The sequence below is a fragment of the Carcharhinus amblyrhynchos genome, chromosome 23 (assembly GCF_965287045.1).
Source record: "Carcharhinus amblyrhynchos chromosome 23, sCarAmb.v2.hapA, whole genome shotgun sequence".
Classification (NCBI taxonomy): domain Eukaryota; kingdom Metazoa; phylum Chordata; class Chondrichthyes; order Carcharhiniformes; family Carcharhinidae; genus Carcharhinus; species Carcharhinus amblyrhynchos.
The window spans coordinates 17,283,814-17,309,705 of record NC_137346.1 but is presented as its reverse complement, the minus strand read 5'-3'; the positions used below and the strand labels follow the sequence as shown (position 1 = coordinate 17,309,705).

The 25,892-nt window shown below is 41.1% G+C and overlaps 1 protein-coding gene across 2 annotated transcripts in view; it reads right to left on the bottom strand.

Annotated features, from left to right (window-relative positions):
- The window catches only part of taok1a (TAO kinase 1a), a 160,372-nt gene extending 149,990 nt beyond the window's left edge, over positions 1-10,382 (bottom strand). Inside the window, exon 1 of one of the 2 annotated variants that reach the window (XM_080210891.1) lies at positions 10,035-10,382. The gene's annotated coding sequence lies outside the window, so the exon portion shown is untranslated. Of the gene's footprint in view, positions 1-9,828; positions 9,916-10,034 lie in introns of those variants that run through there. The other variant, XM_080210892.1, reaches the window with a different exon arrangement.
- Positions 10,383-25,892: the final 15,510 nt, after the last annotated feature.

The following is a 25,892-nucleotide window of genomic DNA, read 5'->3' as shown; positions in this document are numbered from 1 at the left end:
GCACAAATGGGTGACATGCAGAACTATGCTAAACCAAAGCAACAGCACTATGAAAACACTGATGATCATTTCCATGCTTACAAAAAGCCTTCACAGGGAACATGCAAATCCAAGATTTTCTATTTGCAAATGTTCTTTAGACTATGAAAACGGTTAACTGATTATTTCAACTTTAAGAGCCACTGCACTTGAGGTCAAGGAATAGTATTAAAATAATGAACTGCTAAAATAATTATGGCATATTCAACTCGAATCCATGGTGATTTTCGTTAGAGCAAACTACTCAGTCCCAGTCCCCTGCTGTAGCCCTGTAGCCTTGCAAATTTATTTCCTTCAAGCGCCCGTTCAATTTCCTTTTGCAATCATTGATCGTCTTTCCACTATCGCTCAATTTGGCTTGTAATATGGTATCCCAATTGATGGGCTTATTTCAAAATAAATGATCACACTGAAGTCTCAACACACCCCAGATTCATGACCTGATGGAAAATGAAACCAAGCATAGAGGTAACAGCATAGGTAATGTTAGTGCACTGCTGGAAAGGTTACGGGAAAAAAATCAGTTTGTCGAATAGTTTATTCGACTGAAAGAAAAAGTGGGAGACAGGAGAAAATATAAAGCAATACATTTTTTAAAAACAAAATATGTACGCCATGAAATTCACAGGCCAATTAGCTTAATTGATAGTTTGGTTTGTTCAAAAGATTTGCCAATTTTTCTGATTTCACAATATTTCCTGTGTACTATCATAGTAATATAACCATCCACCAATTCACCAGACGTCGACTATAGTTTATGCAGCAAACATAAGTGAAGTAACTGCAGCACAGTTGAGAAATCACTGTATTGCATAACAGTTTGCTAAATATATAAACGTATGATCATGGTCAAGCTATACAGTTTCCAACCATAGCAACATACACAAATTTTTACATTTTACATTAAAATTATACAAAGGGATAAAATCCTTTGGCACTGAAATTAAAAATGAATGGATGAACACATCCCATATCAGAGAGAAAAGATTCACGGTAAGCAAAAGTTTGGTTGAAAAGATAGGCTAAGAAGAACTTTAAAAGGAAAGCATACAGAACTTCAGTTTATTACTGCCCTTCACATCAGAGACATTTCAAATGTACCACACAACCCATCTGGTTTACTAATGTCCTTTAGGGAAGGAAATCTGTCATTTTTATCTGGTCTGGCCTACATGTAGCTCCAAACCCACAGCACGGGTCTGGAATATATGCTTTTTCAAACAACCTAGCAAATCACTTGAGTTTACGGGCAATTAGGGATGGGCAATAAACACTGGCCCAGCCAACAGCCACCCCATCCCTGAATGAATGGAAAAAACAATGATTGGCTTGATATTAAATCACTGATATTTCAAATGCAAGAGCAGCACCATAGGTCTCACAAACAGCATTGAAACAAATGAACATGCTCATTGTTTTTGATGGATTTGAGGTTGACTAGAATACTGGGCAAACTTTCTGCTCATCACTGCAAAAGTGCGCCACTGAATCTGTTGCACCAATGTAGGCAGACCTTTGATTTAGCATCTAACCTGAAAACAAGAGAAGGCAATAAATATTTTTGCGACTGATAGAAAACTGTCCATTCATAGGGCATGCCACTGCTTCTTGCTTGCAAATGTTGCTCTTTGGTCATTAGATTAAGGAAGTGATAGCTTTAGGCTCCATCCTAGGAGCCATATCTAAATACTGTTTTGAAAGTTCAAGGATTTGAAAAATGCCATTCAAGAGTACGCATCGATCTAAATGGGGAAATGGAGCACTGGTCTAACATCTCAAATTAAAGACAATATTTCCACAGTGCATCAATTAAGTGCTGGCTTATAATATGTGCTCATGTTGTGGAACAGGGGTTAATTCACAACTTTGAGGAACAAATTTTCTGTCACTGGGCCAACTGGATATGAGAGAAGTAAGGAATTAGGAAGAGTGTTCCAGAAAGTAAAACTGAGGCAGCTGAAAAGCTCTGTCATTGATTTGGGGCAGGGGGGTGGGGAATTCAGCAACATGGCTAATAAGGCAATACCCAAGAGCAAATGGAAGAACAGGATTAAGGCAAGGTGCAACGGTCCAGTGAGTGGAGGGCCCAAACTATGCTATTGGAATCCTGGAGAACACATGAATTAAAATAAATAACATGAGAGGCATCTGCAAGAAGAGGGCCAATAGGCCTTGACATATGCAGAAATGATAACACAGACCATTCCATTCAATCTGTATCTGTTTATAACCCACAAAAGCAATACCTCGAACGCAGTGTGTTCGCTAAATCCCCATATCTATTTACCTTTCCTTCAAACAACTTCAAAGTTAGCAAGCTCTGTAAATTCCTGCAAGGCATGTCCTCCTAATATTATTCACTTGGCATTCCATCGCACCTATGAACTGGTTGGTGATCACTCAGGTCTTGGATTTAGCTATGTTTTTGCACTTCTCCAATATTGGTTGTCCCATTAATGAACTGTCATTGTAGCTCAAAGGAAGCAAAATTGAGTACATAATGAAAAACAGAACACCTGCACAGTGAAAACAATGTACTAATCAGAAAGCTGGATCTCTGAATTACAAATGAATTGTTTGTGCAGGTAAATGCAAGATTTGCATTACCGTAGATTTACAAAGCTTAATACTAGTGGTAATTTTACCTTCATTTTTTAATATGTCTTAAGTATTAATCAAATATGAATTGTCCCATTTCAGTAATTTACCTCCCGACTCCCAAAGTCTATCCACCATCTACAAGGCACAAGAGTCTGATAGAACACTCTCCACTTAACTAAATGAGCGCAGCTTCAACCCAGCTAAACACCAGGGAAGGCAAAGCAGCGCACTTGACTGGCACTCCATTCACCACAATATACATTCACTCCAGTAACAACAGTGTATACCATCTCCAAGATTCACTGCAGCAAGTGTCCTTCCAAACGCACAACCTCAATCTACTAGAAGGACGGGACAGCAGATACACAGGAGCACCATCACGTGAAGGTTTCCCTCCAAGATACACAGCACCTGACTTAGAACTATATCCTGTTCCTTCACTGTCACTGGATCAAAATCCTGGGACCTCCTTCCCAACAGCACTGAGTGTTCTTACAACACAGGCTGCAGTGGCTTGAAAAGGCAGCACACCACCACCTTTGTAAGGACAATTAGGAATGGCAATGCTGACCAAGTCAGCATTGACCATATCCCACAGTGAATAAAAAAAGTCTTCTTTGGCAATCAACATAGAAAGCATAATACTGCATCTCAAACCCAACAGTGATGAACTTTGAAGTCTCAATAATTCATCATTTGGTCCAATTTTCACACCAAACAAATCTGTTTAATTAAAGGCCCACCAGACGGAGTTACATATTTTTAAAAGTATTGTTCAGCTTTGATTTAATCACATTAAATGCCACCATTGCCCTAAAGTTAAACCATATTACATTACAATTGAGCTTCTAACTTGAATATGTTTCAAGTATTAAACAACAGCCATCGCAATCTATTCATTCCATGTGTAAGCCTACTGAAATACAAAGACTCAAATATCACAATACAAACATTTTGACTACATTTTGTGCATGACATTTCAACTAAACAAGAACCAAATTGTAGCACATTACAAAAAGCAGAAACAGTATACAAATTTGATTTTAAAAATCTTATATTTATAAATATCAAAATACAGGCAATACTAAAACTGATCAGAAGTCAAACAAAACGTGAAAAATGCTTCAAAATTCAAGATTTCTTGTTTTTAAGTCTTTTGTCAAACAAAAAGAGTTCCATTCGAATTCAGTCAAGGATGCACAAATAGTTTTGACCCAGTAAAAATTAGCACAAAATTGATCATAACTTAACTGAATAACCCGAACCCTCCACAATGCTACCCACAGAACAATTTTTCTTTTGTCCCCTTTTCTCTACTGAAACTAGAAACTTTTACTGGTGTACAATTCAGAGGCAGTGGCAGCCCAAGTGCACATCCTTCATGCACAAGTATGTTGGCAAGCTAGTCAACTGTGAAGAGCATCATTATCAAGCCTGATCGTACCTACATTCAACACCCACGTAGGCACATCTTTCAGCAACAGTTATTGCATAGCAGTTAAGACAAAAACCTTGGCTAACTTTTTTTTGTCCCTCCCTAAATAAGGAGTGCAGAAACATTCTAATTGCCCTAACCTGTTACCCGTTAAGATCAGCCCATTCATCACAAATTAGAAGCTAAACCTTTGACCTTCAAGCACGTATAGTTTAGTGCTATAATTGATCTGCCTTTTCAACCAGTTATCAACAAATCTCTTGGTTAACAAATATAATCTAGGCACAAAGAAGAATTATGAAACTAAAAGCAAGATAAGAAAAATAGGGTTACATACCTAAATTATTTTTTGAAAATCAAAACACAAAGCAGAAATCTTGAATACTGCTCAGAGAAAAAAAGAACTTTTTCCATCTCGATCAATAAATTTGAAATTAAAGCAGGCAGTTCTCTATGAAAATACATCTTTACTTCATAGAATATTTGCCAATTTCTCGCGACCTATAATGCAATGAATGATAAAAAATGAAACTGAGAAACCTGCTTGTCAAGGTCAAAAGTTATAATGCTTTGATAAGGATCATATGCTTTCTCTTCCGAAAGAATATGCAACAGCACTTGCTATAATTGAACAATATTTTGGCAATTAGGAATGGAAATTTGACATTTCTGCAATATCATACTCCCAAAGCTTAAAACTGTGCCTCTGGAATTCACTGGTTTTATAGAATCTCTACAGTGCAGGTGACCATTCGGCCCATCAAGTCTGCACCGACTCTCCAACAAAACATCTTATCTAGGCCCACCTCCTGTCCCATCCCCTTAACCCCATGCATTTACCCCACTAATCCCCCCCCCCCCAACCTACACATCTTGAGACACTTAGGGACAATTTTGCATGGCTGATCAACCTAACCTACACATCTTTGGACTGTGGGAGGAAACCGGAGCACCCGGAAGAAACCCATACAGACACTGGAAGAACATGCAAACTCTACACAGACAGTCACCCAAGAACAGAATTGAACCCAGATCCCTGCCACTGACAGGCAGCAGTGCTAACCACTGTCAATTTACGGCAGTAGAAACTTTAAAAGCTGCACCTTGACATACGCAAACTACCTGCAGCAAACAACTAAAAATTGCAAATAACCGTCTCAAAACTAAGGTAAGGTGTACTAAACATATTAATTTCAGCATTCACTATTCTATTAGCCAAGATTACATTTCCATTGATTTATTGTTAATGATACTTATCTAGTAGGTCTATGATAGCTTGCATTCTGCACATCATAGGATTTTACAATTTTGCAGGATGAAACTGACCTCCTTTTTCTTCCCTTTACATGACAATTAAACAAAATTATGAAAACATTTGATATTATGGAAATGTAAAAATGCCCATCCACTACTGCAACCTGCATAGTAGTGGGAGACTTTGATGAAAACTTCATACTTCCGCTATCATTTTTTAAAAAATCTGCCGGACAACCACAGTTTTGCAAAGCCAGTGACATCTGAGACAAAAATGTACAAGTCCAAAATGGTTGCTATCAAAATTAATTTAGGTTACCTGTTATACTGCATCCTCTATTCAATAAATATATTTTATGAACATTTGCAGTTTATCTTTTCAAATAACATACATGTAAAATGGAGATTTTTAGAAAGAGGTTTATCATTTTCTAGCTTTTAATTCAAAACTGATAGCTCATGACAAATACATTGATTTGAATGCGAGTAATGACTTTATGAAGGATGATTCACAATGTAAAATAACCCTACAGTAACCTCAAAGTGTGAGGGGGTTAAGAACATAAGAACATAAGAAATAGGAGCAGGAGTAGGCCATCTAGCCCTTCGAGCCTGCCCCGCCATTCAATAAGATCATGGCTGATCTGTTGTGGCTCAGTTCCACTTTCCCGCCCTCTCCCCATAACCCTTAATCCCCTCTCTTATCAAGAACCCATCAACCCGCTTCTTAAAAATATTTAGCGAGGCAGCCTCCACCACTTCAACGGGCAGACAATTCCAGAGATTCACCACCCTTTGAGTGAAGAAGTTCCTCCTCAACTCCGTTCTAAACCACCTCCCCTTTATCTTGAGGCTGTGCCCCCTAGTCCTACTGTCTTTTTTGAGCGGGAAGAGTCTCTCCACCTCTATCCTATCCATCCCATTCATCATCTTATACGTCTCAATGAGATCTCCCCTCATTCTTCTAAACTCTAACGAGTACAAGCCTAGTTTATTCAGCCTCTCCTCATAGCTCAATCCCCTCAACTCCGGTATCAGCCTAGTAAACCTCCTCTGCACTCCCTCCAGGGCCAAAATATCCTTGCGCAGGTGCGGCGCCCAAAACTGCACACAGTACTCCAGCTGTGGCCTCACCAATGCCCTATACAGCTGCAGCAAGACCTCCCTACTTTTACATTCAATCCCCCTCGCTATGAAGGCCAGCATCCCATTCGCCTTCCTGACCACCTGCTGCACCTGCAAGCTGGGTTTTTGCGACTCATGCACAAGGACCCCGAGGTCCCTCTGCACCGTCGCCTGCTGCAGTTTTTCGCCACGTAAATAATAGTCCTTCCTACCATTCTTCCTACCAAAGTGGACCACCTCACACTTGCCAACATTAAGTTCCATTTGCCATTTCCTGGCCCACTCGCCCAGCCTATCTAGATCCTTCTGCAGACTCTCCACACCCTCCGCACAATTTGCCTTTCCCCCAATCTTGGTGTCATCAGCAAATTTCGACACCCTGCACTCGGTTCCCTCCTCCAGATCATCTATATAAAAAAAAACAAAATCTCAACATGCATGAGAAAATGCCATTTAGAATTGTAGAATTTAACCCATGCACAGGCTAGGATGGATCCAAATATAGAAATGCTAATTTACTGATTACAGAAACTTCCTTCGAGGTATCACAACGGATTCAATTTTGAGTTCACCCATGTTAAAACTACCAGCACAATCTCTTTGGGAAAGATACATTTGCAATTTAACTCATTAAGTTCCACTTGTAACTTCTACATTCCAATGCTGTTTGACTGCAAATGTCAAAATTTTGTATGCTGGTTTTGCTGATCTAAGTGTCACACACACCTTTTTCAAATGCCTGACAGAAATTCTTCCATGCTCTCCAATTTTTGAGGTAATAAAGCTGAACTTGTAACCACACACTGTAATTAACAGCAAGTTTTCCATAAATTTAGAAATAATCAATTGCACAGCAAGTTTAATGATTGACAATGTACAACTGCACAGCTGCAGTCAAGATCATGCTAACAAAAAAGGAAAACTGAACAAAAGATAACCTCTTTGAATAAAAACATATAAAGAAATGTAATGGCAGTTAACTAATTGAGGGGTTTCGTTTGACAGAAAACCTTAAGCATTTTATAGCTATCACCTGAACTCCTCTATCAGAAGACTCCCAGGTATCCATTATTCACTGCACATACACAAGCATGCTAGTTTACCCCTATTTCCTGCTACAATGGTTTTGGAAGCTTACATACAGGATTAAATACTTCAAGCCACCAGAATGTCATCATCACTACTTATCACAGGCTGCACAAACACTATTACAGGTTCAGAGGGTGAAAAAAATCTCAACAGGAGTCAGCTGGTATCGACAAAACATTCACTATCTTATTTGTTGAAGCACTACAATTCCTACATTTCGTTAAAAGATGTTCGTGTATAACGTCAAGAGCCTGCAGTAAAATCACAACCTTTATTTAATGTAGTCAAAGTTTTCTCCAACAGAGATTCAGGTTAATAACAATTTGCATGGAGAATTGATGACAATTTACATGCATAGTATTCCTAACTGTTCTAATCAAAGTTTTTTTTAATTCTCTGATTGGATGTGGGTACTGTTGGCAAAGTCTGGTAAGCATTTGGTGTCCATTCCTAACTGTCCTTGAGAAGGTGATAGGTAGTGAGCCCAATTCTTGACCCACTGCAGTACAACTGTTATCAATAGCAGTTTGGCACAACTGAATGCCTGAATAGGCTTTTTTCAGGATGCTGTCAAGGGTAGATCTGGAATCACATGTAGGCCAAACCAGGAAAGGAGTGCAGATTTCCTTCTCTAAAGGGCATTTGTGGATTTTTTTTGTTACAACTGATGATAGTTTCACAGCCCCATTACTCAGACCACTTTTCAATTCCAGATTAATTAATTGAATTTAAATTCCACCAGCTGCCATAGTAGGATATGAATCCATATCCCCAGAACACTAGTCCAGTGACATTACCACTATGCCACCATCAGAACAACTTCTATAAATCAATCACCTTTTCAGTTATACTTAGCGTTAAAGCAATACATGATTGACATCAAAATACAAATTACTCCAGGACAACTCAAAATCAACCACAAAAGAAGTATTCATACACACTTTTATAGATCATGGTTTTACAGCATTCCGATACATGTGTTCATAAATAGTTTTTCAGCCTATATCTGTGTAGTCTGACAATACATTTACAAACACCCAGGGCTGAAGATATACTTTCTTTCGCAAAATATCACACATTGCACAAGTTAAAAAGTCGACTTATGACAGTAAAGGCTTTTATGCTGCTCAAAAAGTGAGCATACCCCATTTCATACAGTATGATAATAGAAACCACCCCCAACACCACACTCCACACCCCCGCCAATTGGACTTTTAAATCGGATTCCTAAATGAAACACAATAACCATTAGTATTGACAGGACTGGAGGGGAGGGCAGGTTTTTTTTCTCAAATGAAGAATGAGTCTCTCTACGTGATCCATTTGAAAAAAAGGAAGAGGGAGGGAGGCTGGAAAATCCTTCGAGAGAGGGGGAGAAAAAGATAATCAACAGCAACCTTCGAAAAATACTGTCACGACTCTGCGGGTTTGTAAACAGCCAATCACCCTCCCCCCACAAACAAAATACACAAGTACATGGAGCAGGCAAGTGAAAAATACGTTGTGATTCTTTTTTAAGAAAAAATGTGGCGAAAAGCACAGTCCCTTCTGTTTTTTCCCAATAGAAATGTCGTGAACAGCACAGTTCCCCCCGCCTTTCGAATAAAAAACGACGTGAAAAACGTAGCCCCCCCGTTTTTTCCCCAATAGAAATGTAGTGAAAAGCATAGTCCCCCACCTTTTTATTTCCAATAGAAATGCAGTGAAAAACAGTCCCTCGTTTCTTCCAATAGAAATTTTGTGAAAAGCAGTCCCCTGTTTTTTTCCAATAGAAATGTAGTGAAAAGCAATCCCCCTGCTTTTCCAATAAAAAAAATGTGAAAAGCATAGTCCCCCCTTTTTTACTTCCAGTAGAAATGTAGTGAAAAAGCACGGTCCACCGTTTTTCCCCCCAATAGAAATGTAGTGAAAAGCACAGTTTCCCCGTCTTTCCAATAAAAATGTGAAAAGCACAACCACCCTCCCACCGCTTTCCAATAAAAAAGTGTTCCCCCCCCCACCCTGCCTTTCCAATAAAGCCTTTCTTTATCTTGGTGTTTTTTTTCTTCCCCCCTCTGACAAACAGACATGACGGATGTACGCAAGCTCGTAGCAGCACTGCAGTCAGAGCAGAGAGAGAGAGGAATTTGGGGCAGCGGAATCCTTACATTTCTCTCTCTCTCTGTCCCTCTCTAATCCAAACACACAGTGATTGAGGAGAATTTATGAGGGAAAGGGAAGGGGGAAGAAGTGATAGGGGTGGAGAAAGAGGTGGGGGGGGTAAGTAACACACTTCACTCACTTACCCACTGGAAAAGGCGACTTGCCCTTCACGCCAGTCCAGCCAGAAAACTCCCTCCGAGGAGATAATTTTTTAAAAAAATGAATGCCAGAAGTGTGGAGCAAAAGAGAGAGAGAAAAAAAACTCCTCCCAATTTTTCCTCCCTCTCTCTCCCTCTCCACACACACTCAAGATGGCGGGAGTGAAGGGTCGGATTATGCGCACATTTACCTCACCCACTCGGCCCCCCGGCTCCGGCCGCCGCCGCCTCCAGCATCCAGGCCGCTGCCTCCCCCCACTGCCCCGCCCGGAGACAACAACAGGACAACTCGCAGGCCTCGGCACTTGTCCCCCGCCGCTGCCGCTTCTCTCTTCAACACACACACACACTTTCTCCTCTTTTTTTTCCTCCTCTATATTTATCAACTCGATTGAGGGTTTTTTTTTCCTCTGGTCAGTATTTGAGGAGGTGGGAGTTATTAAAGAGGGAATTTTCTTCTTGTTAATGGAGTGGTTGGGGGGGTTTGTCCCTACTCTTCTCCTCCTCCTCCGCCGCCACCTTCTCTCTCTCTCCGCTGTCGCTCCAACCGCAGCCCAACGGGAAGCCCCGCAAATCCCGTGCACCCGCCCCGCGCGCTGCCATCGCGAGATTCCCCGCGCGCGCACTAGAGTGGGGGGCGCGCGCACGGAGAGGGACGCGCACGAGGATTGTGGAGGCGCGCGCGCACGGGGAGGGACGTGCATGAGGCTGGTGGGAAGCGCGCGCACGTTTGGCAACTTTTCGGACTTGCCAACTTTTTTCCTCCACCTCTCCTTGGCTCCTGTGTTGGGATCAAAATTAACCAATTTTTACTCGGTTTGTTTCAAGTGTAACTTGAGACAAGTTATTTAGGACAGATGTCAGAGGTAGGTTCTTTACTCAGAGTAGTGCCCTACCTGTAACAGTAGTGGATAAACATGGATGATGTTGGAATAGTGTAGGTTAGATGGGCTTTAGATTGGTTTCACAAGTTGGCACAACATCGAGGGCCGAAGGGTCTGTACTGCATCAGATGGCAAGACAAAGTACCAGACACTGACGTTCCCTCTAGAGCAAGTCTACTATCAGTCCACACACTGCTGATGAGAGCACAGACCCAGTGGGCAGGTCACGTTGTCTGTACGCCAGATGAGCACATACCTAAGCAGCTCCTTTTTGAGAAACTCTCTGCTGGAAGACACTCACGTGGAGGGCAGAAGGAACGTTACGAAGACACACTCAAGGCCTCCCTGAAGTCGCTTGACATAGATACGAGCACCTGGGAAATGCTGGCACAGTGCCACCCTAAATGGCGCTGCCTCATCCACAAAGGCTGTCAAGTCACAAAGCAAGGTGTATTGCTGAAGCACAACAAGCGCGAGCTGCACAAGTCCAGAGCCACCAGCGCAACAACTACAGTGCCGACACAAGTCAGTCCGGTATGTGCCAGGACATTCCATGCCTGAATTGGCCTGATCAGTCATCTTCGGACACATCACATCCAGCCTCAAAATGACTAATAGAGTCGAGGCCCTCGTCGACGATGATGAACGAACAACAACAACTGCGCTGTAATGTTCTATGTTCTATGCTACCTTGCCATCTTGAAGAAGTGCAATGATCTCATTTTTTTGCAGAGGTGTGGAGTGAGGGATGATGGGTACGCTGATGTCTACCTGATAGGCTGCAGGACAAAGGGTGCTGGACACGGCAGACAGAGTACTCTTCATCGTCCAGTACTTCCCTGGAGCAGAGAAGCTACCACATCTTCTCCAGAGCCTTCAACATGTCATCGATGAAGATGAACATCTCACCAAGGCCATCCCCACACCCCCACTTCTTGCTTTCAAACAACTGCACAACCATTGTCTGCAGCAAACTACCCAGCCTTCAGGAGAACAGCGACCATGACACTACATAACTCTGCCACAGCCAGCTCGACAAGACATGCCAGATCATCAACAAGGATGCGATCATCTCACGTGAGAACACCATCCACCAGGTACACAGTACACACTCTTGCGACTCGGCCAACATTGTCTGCCTGATACGCTGCAGGAAGGAATGTCCCAAGGCATGGTACGCTGGGGAGTCCATACAGACGCTACGTCAGCGGATGAATGAACACCGCTCGACAATCACCAGGCAGCAGTGTTCCTTTCCTGTCAGGGAACACTTCATCCTCTAATCTTAAAGTAAGCGTTCTCCAAGGGGGCCTTCACGACACACAACAACGCAGAATCGCGGAGCAAAAACTGATAGCCAAGTTCCACATATATGAGGACGATCTCAACTGGGTTCTTGGGTTCATGACTTGGCTGGGCTTACAAAATCTCACTAATTAGAAACAATTTACACCTCTTTAACCTGTGTTTAACCCCCTCTCCACTCACATTGTCTGTACCTGAAAAGACCTGATTACCTGTTAAGACTCGCATTCCAACTATTATCTTGTAAATTGAGTTTGTGTCTATATATGCCCTGTTTGTGAACCTAACCCTTCACTCACCTGATGAAGGAGAGTGCTCCAAAAGCTTGTGCTACCGAATAAACCTGTTGGACTTTAACCTGATGTTGTGAGATTTCTTACGATAACTTATCGGGCCACTTTTAATGTTTATTTCACAGTGTCACAAGTAGGCTGCAATGAAGTTATTCTGCAAATCCTCAGTGTCGCCGCACACTCCAGCTTCCGTTTGGGTTGCACGGAGGAAGAATTTAACACGGCTAATGCTAAACCTAATCAGCACATCTCTCAGGTTGTGGGAGGAAACTGGAAGAAACCCACGCAGACATGGAGAATGTGCAGACTCCACACAGACAGTAGCTCAAGGCTCAAGAATCAAACTCCAGTACCTGGCGCTGTGAGGCAGCAGTGCTAATCACTGTGCTACCATGCTGCCCACACCCTGCAACTTTGCAACTTTTCAGTGACAACTTTTTTTCCCCTCTCCTCCTCCTAGCAGACAGCTGTCTTATTGTTGACTAGGAAGGGTCAAATTTACAAAATAATTGTTTTAAAAAGTTTAAAGATTATTTATTAGTCACAAGTAGGCTTACATTAATACTGCAATGAAGTTACTGTGAAAATCTCCTAATTGCCAGATTCTGACACCTGTTCGGGTACACTGAAGAAGAATTTAACATGGCCAATCCATCTAACAGGCACATCTTTCGGACTGTGGGAGGAAACCGGAGCACCCAGAGGAAACCCACACAGACACGGGGAGAACAAGTCGGGAATCGAACCTGGGACGCTCGCGCTGTGAGGCAGCAGTGCCAATTACTGTGCCACGATGCCATGAAAAGCTTTTTATTCCCTCTTCTCTCTTGTAGAGGAGGCAGTGGCGTACTTGTATTGTCACAGGACCAGTAATTTAGAGACCCCAAAGTAGTGTTCTGTGGACCCGGGTTTGAATCCCACCATGGCAGATGGTGAAATTCGGATTCAATAAAAAAATCTGGAATCGGTTGCTATTAGACTTCTATTGTCAGTTGTGGTAAAAACCCATCTGGTTCACTAATGTCCTTTACGGAAGAAAATCTGCCATCCATACCCAGACCCAAAAGCAATGTGATATAAGAACATAAGAAATAGGAGCAGGAGTAGGCCATCTAGCCCCTCGAGCCTGCCCTGCCATTCAATAAGATCATGGCTGATCTGAAGTGGCTCAGTTCCACTTTCCCGCCTTTTCCTCAAAACCCTTAATCCCCTTGCCTATCAAAAACCTATCTACCCGCGTCTTAAATATATTTAGCGAGGCAGCCTCCACCACTTCAACGGGCAGAGAATTCCAGAGATTCACCACTCTTTGAGTGAAGAAGTTCCTCCTCAACTCCGTTCTAAACTGTCCCCCCCCCCCCCCCCATCTTGAGGCTATGCCCTCTAGTCCTACTGTCCTTTCTGAGCGGGAAGAGCCTCTCCACCTCTATCCTATCCATCCCATTCATCATCTTGTACGTCTCAATGAGATCTCCCCTTATCCTTCTAAACTCTAACGAGTACAAGCCTAGTTTATTCAGCCTCTCCTCATAGCTCAACCCCCTCAACTCCGGTATCAGCCTAGTGAACCTCCTCTGCACTGCCTCCAAGGCCAAAATATCCTTGAGTAAGTGCGGCGACCAAAACTGCACACAGTACTCCAGCTGCGGCCTCACCAGTGCCCTGTACAGTTGCAGCAAGACCTCCCTACTTTTATATTCAATCCCCCTCGCTATGAAGGCCAGCATCCCATTTGCCTTCCTGACCACCTGCTGCACCTGTAGGCTGGTTTTTTGTGACTCATGCACAAGGACACCGAGGTCCCTCTGCACCATAGCATGCTGCAGCTTTTCGCCATGTAAGTAGTAGCCCTTTCTACCATTATTCCTACCAAAGTGGACAACCTCACACTTGCCAACATTAAATTCCATTTGCCAGTTCCTCGCCCATTCGCCCAGCCTATCTAGATCCTTCTGCAGACCTTCCACACCCTCCGCACAATTTGCTGTGATTGTTTCTTAATTGCCCTCAGGGATGGGCACTAAATGCTGGCCTAGTCAGCAACACCCTATGAACATCCCATGAACGAATAAAAAAAATGTAATTATTAACTGGGAAAGGTCAAAATTACAAAACCACGGTGACACAGTGTTTAGCATTGCTGCCTCACAGTGTCAGGGATTCGAGTTTGATTCTGGCCTCGGGTGACTGTGTGGAGTTTGTGCATTCTCCCCATGTCTGCGTGGGTTTCCTCTGGGTGCTCCAGTTTCCTCCCACACTCCAAAGATGTTTGGATGAGGTTGATTCGCCATGCTAAATTGCCCCTTAGTGTCAGGGGATTAGCAGGGTAAATATATAAGGTTGCAGGAATGGGGCCTGGGTGGGATTGTTGTCAATGCAGACACAATGGGCTGAGTGGCCTCCTTCCACACTGTGGGGATTCTGTGATCATTGATTGCACCTCTACTGCCAAATCTCATTGTGTGTGTGTTTCCCTCCCTTCCTCTCCCTTTCCTTCTCTTCCCTGCCCTTCCCACACCTTTTTATGATTTGATTTGATTTATTATTATCACATGTATTGAGATACAGTGAAAAGTATTGTTTCTTGCATGTTATATAGACAGAACATACCATTCATAAACTGCATGGGGGGGGGAAGGAAAGGAAAAGGTGCAAAATAGAGTGTTACAGTCATAGAGAGTTTAAAAGAGTTAGAGTACAGTTTTAAGAACATAAAACAAGAGTAAAAGATAGAATTAGAGGGTATGCTGGAGACAGCCACAAGAAGTCACTTCACTTTGGCGCATCTTGTATCTTTGTCTTTTTTTTAAACTTTGGAGGCACTTGGGTCAAATGGGAATTGATTTCACACAACCACAGTGAACCTTCTTGCCTTAAGTGCCAGCCCCGATTGAGTGTCAGCAGCAGGCTGTAGAGTATGCTAAAAGAGGAATCAAAAAACAAATCTAAGCAGCATCCTGATCCCCTTCATATATAATGTGCCACCACCCAACAGATCAAGCTATCATCAGCAAATACATGCTCCAGAGTGGAAATCCTAACTGTTTTACTCCTTCCTCGGCAAGGATCGCTGAGGTCAATTGTTACATCCGCACAGTGTCCAGCTGAGAGCTGACAACTGAGTATAGACTGGGAATCCAACTTAGGACTCTTTAGTGCGAGTAAATTAATGCTGCACTTGACACCACATTCAAACCATCAGGGTCTTTCCATTTAACTTATTTTATGATTCTCATTGCTGTGGTTGAAGTTTCAATCTGATAATTTTCTTTACTATGTTACTCCCATCCATTGACTCCATCTATACTTCCCACTGCCTTGGAACAGCAGCCAGCCTAATCAAGGACCCCACACACCCCAGACATACCTTCTCCACCTTCTTCCATCAGGAAAAAGATTCAAAAGCCTGAGGTCCCATACCAAGAACAACTTTTTCCCTGCTGCCACCAGACTTTTGAATGGACCTACCATATATTAGGTTGATCTTTCTCTATACGCTAGCCATGACCGTATCATCTGCTGCACCATCACCTTTCCTTCTCCTCCATGTACTCTATGAACGATATGCTTTGCCTACATAGCGGGCAAGAAATAATACTTTTCACTGTATACCAATACATGGGGGAAAAATAAATCAAATCAAATGTTGTTGGTTGTATAATTTACATCCATTTCCCCACAGAAATAAAATCCAATAAAACAACTATTTTTCTTAAGTGCAAAGGGGTTTGTTCCACTGTTAAGGAATCTTCCTCAGTCATCTGAAGCATTGGTTCGATTTGTCATGCATTGCTGAAAACAGAACTGAACTAAAGGGATTGGAAAGATGTCATTTCAATTCCCATTCTTTAGTAATCTCAGCTGAGGCATTTTCATACACACTAAAATTGATGTCTGCTCGTGGATGAAGTTGGAGAAAATCAGATGAGGTCGTTGTTCCTGTTCGCTATCCACTGACCCCTGCTGGAAATTGCACGTATGTGAAAGTCAAATGAAAACATCAAAAACTGAGCAAAATTATTTAAGCTAGGTGGTGGGGGTGGGGGAGCGGAGTACTTAAGAATACCATTCTCAAGATCTAGTCCCACTTACCAAGTTACACTTTGACATCTGTAAACAAGAGCCACAAGATGGAATCCATGTATCAGAGATCTTAATTATGAACAAAGATTGCAGAGAATTAGGCTTCAGGTGATGTGACAAAATGATGATTGTACAGAGGGATCCAAGACAATATTAAAACCAGAATACTACTCCAACTTAAACTGGTGTGGGACCACATGCCACAGGTTCAAATTGACAATAAGCAAATTTAGGAATGAAATATGAATTTTCTTTGCACGTGTTGAATGGATCCCTCACAAAAATGGAAGCAAAAAAAAGAAATAATTTAAGAAATATGTTGTGCTAAAAGGAAAGTACATTCTTGTAAGGATGAGCGAGTTAAGATAAGTCAAATAGTCTTCCTTAGATGCGACTACGTTGTGTTTTTATATGAAAGGAGGAGGAACACTTACAAGTGCCCACTCTCCCTCATTTTACCAAGTTTCAGAAAGAAATCTTATAGATACCTACACATTTACAAAAAAAGTACCTTTTTATTGATCTTCTGTGGTCACAGTTTCAGAAAGCTATGTTATATGCTTGAAAACTGCATCCGCTGAGTACAGAAGTTTATTTTGTTCACTGCTCAGACTGTATAAAGAGACTTCTGACATTAATCCTAAATTTGCCTTTTACCAACTTGAATCAGCACCCCTTCTGCAGACACAGTTTAATTTAACAATGTGTTCTTAACATAGCCTTTCTCTACAATTATCTATATAAATCTGTATAGTCACCTCTCAGTAACAGTTTTGGCTGCCATTCTTTTTTGGCTTCTCATTGTCTCTGTGGTGTTTTTAGAACTGAATTCAAAGAACAAAGAAAGGTAAAACACAGGAACAGGCCCTCCGGCCCTCCAATCCTGTGCCAATCATGATGCCCAACTGAACTAAAAAAACCTTCTGCCTTTACTCGGTCCATATCGCTCTATTCTGTCCCTATTCGTGTACCCATCCAGGTGCCTCTTAAAGTGCCCACAAAGGCCTGATAACACTTATGATATGCATTTCAACTCCCCCAATCTTAATTTGAATCTAGTATCTATTCAAAAACAAGGGGTTGCTCATTTAAGACACAGGTAAATAGAATTCCTTTTCTCTCAGAGGAATGTGTGTCTCTTCTCAAAACGCAGTGGAAGCAGAATCTTTGAATATTTTTAAGGCAGAGCCAGATAGATTCTTGATTAAAAAGAAGGTGCAAGGTTATCAGGGAAGGCAGGAATGTAGGGTTGAACTTTCTTCTGCTTCCACCACCTCCTCTGGCAATGCTTTCCAGCACCCATTACTCTCTGCGTGAAAAATCTCCCCTGCACATCTGCCTTAAACTTTCCCCCTCTCACCTTGAACCTGTGCCCCTTTGAAACTGACACTTCCACCCTGGGAAAAAGCCTCTGACTATCCACTCTGTCTATGCTTCTCATAATTTCAGGTCTCCCCTCAGCCTCCAACTTTCCAATGAAAACAATCCCAGTTTATTCAACCTCTCCTCATAGCCAACACCCTCGAGACCAGGCAACATCCTGCCCACTACTTCCACAAAACTTGAAATGGTTACTAAATTTTTACCCATGAGCATATTGAATCTGATAAAGCAAACAATTGCACAGGTTTTGTGGTAGTGGCTGTGTCACAACTGTCAGCATTTGCCATTATTACATTTTTTGTAACTAATAACTCAAGAAGCACAGTTAAACACAATAATTCAAAAGTTGCTGTTACGATCAACACGTCATCATTACAAGTGCCGTTGAAGTAGGCTGTTCAATTAGAAATCATTAAACTGGTAAGAAATTCAACTGTACAGTTTAATTCCACTGTAAAAATCCTTGAAAAGTTATACCTTATTGAATAAGATATAACTAAGTTTTTAATGGCAAACTAAGTACATATTTATTGCTGAATGATCTCTCTGGCCTTGAAAAAGTAAGTTTATATTCATGGAATATCAAATCTCTCCATTATAATTTTTAAAAATACCCTTTTTTTAAGAAAAGTTTCTCTGTGATATTTCAGCTTCTATCTAAATTCTTATGTATTTAATATTTATTTCACACAAGTGAAAAATAATCAATGCTTTTAACTTCCAGGCGTGTTGCGTGAGTATCCTTCAATGCGATTGGCTGATTGCCTTGTTCGAAGACATCACTGTTGTTGAACGCTTGGAGATCCCCTTGACTTAATACAAACAAACAATTAAGAGCAGAAGAAGGCCACTTGGCCCCTCAAGCCTGTTCCACCATTCAAAAAGATCATGGCTAATCTGATTGTAACTTCAACTCTACATTCCTGCCTTCCCCGATAAACTTTCACCTTCTTTTTAATCAAGAATCTATCTAGCTCTGCCTTAAAAATATTCAAAGATTCTGCTTCCACTGCCTTTTGAGGAAGAGACTCACAACCCTCGGAGGTAAATAGAATTTCTTTTCTCTCAGTCATAAATGAGCAACCCCTTGTTTTTGAATAGATGCTAGATTCAAAATAAGATTGGGGGAGTTGAAATGCATATTGTAAGTGTTATCAGATCTTTGTGGGTAGCATTCACACAATCACAGAATCACACAGTGCGGAAGTGGCCTTTTAGCCGATTGAGTCTGCGCCTTCGAGGTGCAGCTTGAGCTTCCGTTGTGGTTAACGGTGAGTGCCACCATTCACTATTGACAACAAAACCTAGACTATTGTTTTTCTAATATTCTGAGAATTCGTTTTTAAGTTTAAAGTTTATTTATTAGTGTCACAAAGAAGTAGGCTTACATTAACACTGCAATGAAGTTACTATGAAAATCTCCTAGTTGCCACACTCAGGTACCTGTTTGGAAACACTGAGGGAGAATTTTAGCATGGTTAATGCACCTAACCAGCACATCTTTCGGACTGTGGGAGGAAACCAGAGCACCTGGAGGAAGCTCACATGGGGAGAACATGTAGACTCCGCACAGACAGTGACCCAATCTGAGAGTTGAACCTGGGTCCCTGACATTGTGAGGCAGCAGTGCTAACCACTGTGCCACTGTGCCTCTCACGCGCCACCATGCCACCCTTGTTGGACAAAGACAACTGAAGTAAGCTGTCATAAGCCTATATAGGTCGAATATTAATATCATAATACTAAATCTGGTGAATCAATAAATGGTGTTAATTAGAGACAATTTATTTGCAAGAACTTCAAGACAAAGGAAGTCAGTGGGACATATATATTTTGATTTTATTCTGTATGCTGCATATCTATCATGTTGTGTACATTTAATAACCAAAGAAGGCTTTTTTAAATATACCATTTCAAACTTTGTCAGTTCCAAAAATAATGTTATCAATCTACAATTGTGTTGTCATATCCTACCTTTATCATAACAGATTGTAACTGATACGCCACATGTGCGATATCTTATTTGTTGAAAAATGAATGGTGCCACTTAAAATGTGAAAATTGTGGCATCAAACTACGGTGTGAAAACTGTGACCAATGTCAAGAATTAACTTTGCTACTTATGTTGCACTTTCAAGCTCCTTTCGATAATAAGAGAGAACTGTTGTTAAGTGTAGTCACATGCAGTGTCTTAAATGAATATTGGAATTTTCTCTGCCTCCTTCTACCACAGTGATGCACAAAGGAAAAGGGTCATTTTATCTCAATATGTTTTAACACACCGGCAGCTCTTTCTATTCTAAGTAAATACTTCCCATAATGAGTTCTTCCTCTTAAATTGAAAGCCAATTAAAAAATTAAAGAATGATATTACAGATTCCGGCTGATGAAAAGCAATGCCTGTCCAATTTCTCAAAAAAAACTATTTAAGTCTTTTCAAAATTACTTTATTTAGTAAGATATAATAACGTCATGGTGGCACAGAGGTTAGCACTGCTGCCTCACAGCACCTGGAACCTAGGTTCGATTCCTATCTTGGGTCACTGTCTGTGCGGAGCCTACAAATTTTCCCGTGTCTGTGTGGGTCTTTCCAGTTTCCTCCCACAGTTTAAAGATGCGCAGGTTAGGTGAATTGGCCATGCTAAATTCTCCCGCAGCGTACTCCTGAATAGACACTGGAATGTAGTGACTAGGGGATTTTCGCAGTAACTTCATTGCAGTGTGAATGTAAGCCTACTTGTGACTATAAACATTTTTTTAAAAATTGAGTTTGAAACTACAGATTTCTATGTATCTAACATACTTCAGAATATAAATTATCCACAATTCTTAATTATGAAAACGTTTAACAACAATGGTATATCAGACTGTAAACAAATATCTGAAATTAAATTTCTTGCCCAAGGGCAATACATATCTTAATATGCTATTTCATTGTCATACTATGATATAATTCTATGTTACATTGCTACCCTATATGTACTTAAATGAAAGAAAAAAACTCAAAATTAAGGACAACATGTTTTTAAAAAAGTCTCAACTAAAGAATTAGGACTGTAATTTATTTCATTTATTTAAAATATTACTGTAGATAAAATTTACAAATGCAGAAATTATGTATAAATTTGTGCCCCTTTTCAGACCAGAGTCTATTTTACAAGATTATAAAATAACCACTCAGACAACTGGTTTGATGCTGATTAAACATGTTTGAAGTTTGATGTTGATTAAACTTCAGAAATAAATCAGAAAGTAAGACTTTCATAAATCCACACCATTGTTGCAATGGCTACAATTAGTTTATATGCAGAATGAGAATCCTTGTGTCTATCTTTCTTTGTGTGCTAGTTTTCCAGATCCTTACGTGACAATTTCAATGACTCATTTCCTTTACAAGGTCACATATGTTCAGTTCCTTTTTTCTCTCTCAATTCTATTTCAAGACATTAGGTATAAAACTGAAGAAATTCGTGATGGCACATTTTAAAGAAGAGTAAACATTTTTAAGTGGTTAAGAAAATTGAGTGAACACATAATTCACTTAAGGCGAACATATATTGTCCAGGTTAACTGAGTTCAACAAATAGTAAGCAGCTTAAAAGATTTTAGTTGGTATGAATTATGATGATAAATTTAGTAAGTATCTTTCCACGCTATTAATAACACAATTTACTACGTGTGCTTTACCAAACAATTATCTGTACCACAGATGCAGGTCAGAGCACTTTACTGAAAAATCAACTGAATTTTCTATTGGTGGTGAATTATGTTAAGTTACAATTAAAATAATTAAGAAACAGCACAAGCAGTGCACACTTGCAGATCATTACTTTGATCCAGCACTGTCATATAATTAACTTCTTCTGGAGCACAACTAAATAACCAGTTTATTAAATAGTCATACTATTTAATATGAAATAGTTCATGCTGCGATGAAAAGTATTGCCTGAAGGGAGCTTATGATAATAGCACTGGCATAACTTCCCTTTGTTCTCTTAGTCAGATATCACTGCCAAGCATTTCTGTACCTTTCACTCCAACATCATTTAAACTGTGAAAATGACATCAGGTCAGGTGTTTTTCAGTGAGAGAATTTATTGTTCAACAACTTTTTTTTACATTTATCATGCTTTTTGAGAAAATTTCCTAATTCATTACAAGATGGAGGCACAGTGGTTAGCACTGATGCCTCACAGAGCCAGAGAACTAGGCTTGGGTCACTGTCTGTGCACATTCTCCCTGTGTCTGTGTGGGTTTCCTCCAGGTACTTCAGTTTCCTCCCACAGTCTGAAAGATGTGCGGTTTAGGAACATTGGTCATGCTAGATTCTCCCTCAGTGTAACCGAACAGGCGCCTGAGTGTGGTGACTAGGGGATTTTCACAGTAACTTTATTGCAGTGTAAGCCTACTTGTGACTAATAAATAGACTTAAAATTTTAGTGAGATACATTTCACATCAAATATTGTTAAATATTTATGCCTATTCCCACCTCTGTAACATCACCCAACTTCACCCCCTATCTCAGCTCATCTGCTACCGATACCCTCATTCAGGCTTTCACTATCTCTAGAGTTGATTATTAAATGCATTCCTGGGGAGTCCCCACATTCTGCTCTCCATAAGCTTAAAATCACCCAGTGTTTTACTACCAAATCTGTGTTTTATATTGCGACCAGTCCCATTCACCTATCACCGCTATGCTTGATGACCTACATTGGCTCCAGGTTAAGAAATGTGGCTTGAATTTAAAATGCCCACCCTTGTTTTCAGATCCCTCCATGGCCTTGGCCCTCCCTATCACAGTGATCTCCTCCAGCTCAATAACACTTCGAGGTATCTTTGTTCTAACACTGGCGTTTTGATGTGGAGATGCCAGCGTTGGGATTGGGGTGGGCACAGTAAGTAGTCTCACAACACCAGGTTAAAGTCCAATAGGTTTATTTGGTAGCACAAACTTTCAGAGCGCCACTCCTTCATCTCACCTGATGAAGGAATGGTGTTCCAAAAGCTCATGCTATCAAAAAAACCTGTTGGACTTTAACCTGTTTGAGACTACTTACTGGCATTTTGAATATCCCTGATAGTAATTATGCTGTAAAAAATCTGACAACACCAGGTTTTAGTCCAACCTATTTATTTGATAATATACTCGCAAGCTTTCGGGTTAGCCCCTTCGTCAGGTGAATGACCATTGGTGGCCATGTGTTCAGTCACCTAGGCCCTAGGCTTTGGAATTCTCTCCCTATACCTACCCAGCAGCATAGTGCTGCAGTGGTTAGCACTGCTGCTTCACAGTGCCAGATACCGAGGTTCAATTCCTGGCTTGAGTCACTGTCTGTGTGGAGATTGTACCTTCTCCCTATGTTTGCATGGGTTTCCTCTGGGTATTCTGGTTTCCTCTCACAGTCCAAAGATGTGCAGGTTAGGTTGATTGGCCATGCTAAATTGCCCCTTAATGTCAGGGGGAGGAGCTAGGGTTAATGCATGGAGTTCTGGGGATATGGCCTGAGTGGGATTGTGATCAATACAGACTCAGTAGGCTGATTGGCCTCCTTCTGCACCTTCTGATCAGCTTTTCTCATTGTAGACATTCTTTAAAACCTACCTCTTTGACAAAGCTTTTGGTCACTTGATCTCAGATCTCCTTATATGATTTGGTGCCATGTTTTGTTCTGTAATGCTCCTGTGAAGAACTTTGGCATGTTTTATTATGTTAAAAGGGACATATAAATATAAGTTGTTGTTGTAAATGTTTAACTATGTGTACGCCTAGTTGGCTATTCAGCACCACAATACCCCCAATAAAGCTAATTAGGATAGGCTGCAATATTTTATATATAGCACTGTCTAAGGATGTGAATCAACGGGTATTTATAAAAAATCATCTGGAAAAAACAGAAAAGTTTACCTTTTATTGTAAATAGTGATTGAGCATTTGCCTCTCACTCAAATCCAGATGTGTGAACTTTTCTCTGGGTCAAGGATAAAATTTACCACTAATAACAATTGCCCTAGCATTTTCATGTCATATCACAACCCAAATCTTTCCTCTAGCCACCTGTATGAAGTCTGAGTTCAAGGGCTGACCCAGTCTGACCTCTCTTGAGTAGTTCTACTCAAGAATTAATTGATTCTTGATTAATCCTGGCCTAATCAACATCGAAGATAGTTTTAATAATGGAGCAAGTTTGGAAGGAGTGTATCTGTCACCATTGAGTGAATCCATGGCTGTATTTGTTAAGATTCTATGCGGCACGATGGCAGAGTGGTTAGCGCTGTTGCCTCACAGCGCCAGGGATCTGGGTTCAATTCTGGCCTTGGGTGACTGATTGTGTGGAGTTTGCATGTTCTCCCCCTATCTGCGTGGATTTCCTCCAGATGTTCCGGTTTCTTCCCACAGTCCAAAAATGTGTAAGTTATGAGGATTGGCATGCTACATTGCCCCTTAGTGTCCCAGGATGTGTAGGTAAAAGGATTAGTGAGGTAAGTACTTGGGGTTACGGGGATAAGGCCTGGGTGAAATGCTGTGTCGGAGAATCAGTGCAGATTCGATAGGTTGAATGGCCTCCTTCTGTGCTTTAGCGATTCTATGATGCCCCATTCATAATTCTGGTGGGGGGAGGAATAAAATTCAACGAAACAGTTATAATATTGTAAGTGAGCATGCCCACTTCACCCAAGGACAGCTTTAAGCTCAGCCCTTAATGCACCCAGATCAGATATAACTGTTTAGAATAGGCAAGATCCGATTTCATCAAAGAACTGCCTTTGCCTTCAGAAGTGGAAGCATTCTATTTTAAGCACTAGGTCTCATAAAGTTTACTGGAAAACAGCAAAGCAGACTTCATCTGCTGCATCACTTGTATGAAGTAATCTTGTTGTTGCTGCTTGAAACGCTATTTTGCCTTTCATACAAATCCAGCACCTTAATGTTCCAAAAGGCTTCTTGACTGCAAGCACAAACTGAGGCCTGGAATTTCCTCCACGTGAGTTAGACCAAAAAGATCCTCAATTCTTTCACAATTCTGCCAATGCCAAGTTATGCTGAAATCTCCTGCGACTCTCGTTGGAATATGTCTGAGTATAAAACCATCACAAATCGGCAAAAACAACAGCAAGAAAACAGCCTAACACATACCATATATTCAATTAAGTATGCATCATTCATATAAATCAGACACAGTGGGTGCGATTTTCCAGCCACCCTAAAAGCGGAAAATCCTGCCCGAGGTCAACAGACCTTTCCATGGTCCACCCCAACACGTTCCAATTCCTGTGGCAGGCGGGATGGGAAAATTCGGTTCACTGTGTTTACCTGCAATTGGAGACGTTTTGCAATCTTTAGCGTGACTTATTCTGATGTCAAATCATGAAATTCAAGGAAACAGAAAAATCTCAGCGGGTAACTTTATGTAAGAATACTTAAAAATTGCAATGGAAAATTAGAAAAATGACTTTTTCCTCCTGTGTCTAAAAGTTTATTTATTATTGTCACAATTTGGTTTACATTAACAGTGCAATGAAGTGACTGTGAAAATCCCCAAATCGCCACACTCTGGCATCTGTTTGGGTTCACTGAGGGAGAATTTAGCATGGCCAATGCACCTAACCAGCATGTCTTTTGGACTGTGGGAGGAAACCAGAGCACCCAGGGGAAACCCATGCAGGCATGGGGAGAACATACAAACTCCACACAGACAGTGACCCAAGCTGGGAATTGAACTCAGGTCCCTGGCACTATGCGACAGCAGTGCTGACCACCATGCCACACTGCTTAGAGCTCGAAGATAGTTTCTGAGCAAAGCAATTACTGGAAACGCAGTTCCAAAAGTCTGGGTGGTGCAGCTATTTATTACGTCTGAATTTGCATTTAGGTGGAGAAAAATTAAAGTCATTGGCTGAAATTTTCCCCATTCCACCAAGGGAGTGATCCCGAGGCTGCATTTGCCATTCACCAGAAGTTGCAGATCTCACTGGCGAGATCGTGATCTTGGATCTTTCCCGGCTCCTTGCTGGCGACGTCATCACGCTCATAACAAGCATGAGCGTGCTTCACACAAACTTGAATGGATTTTAATATCATTAAACCCATGCTCCTTG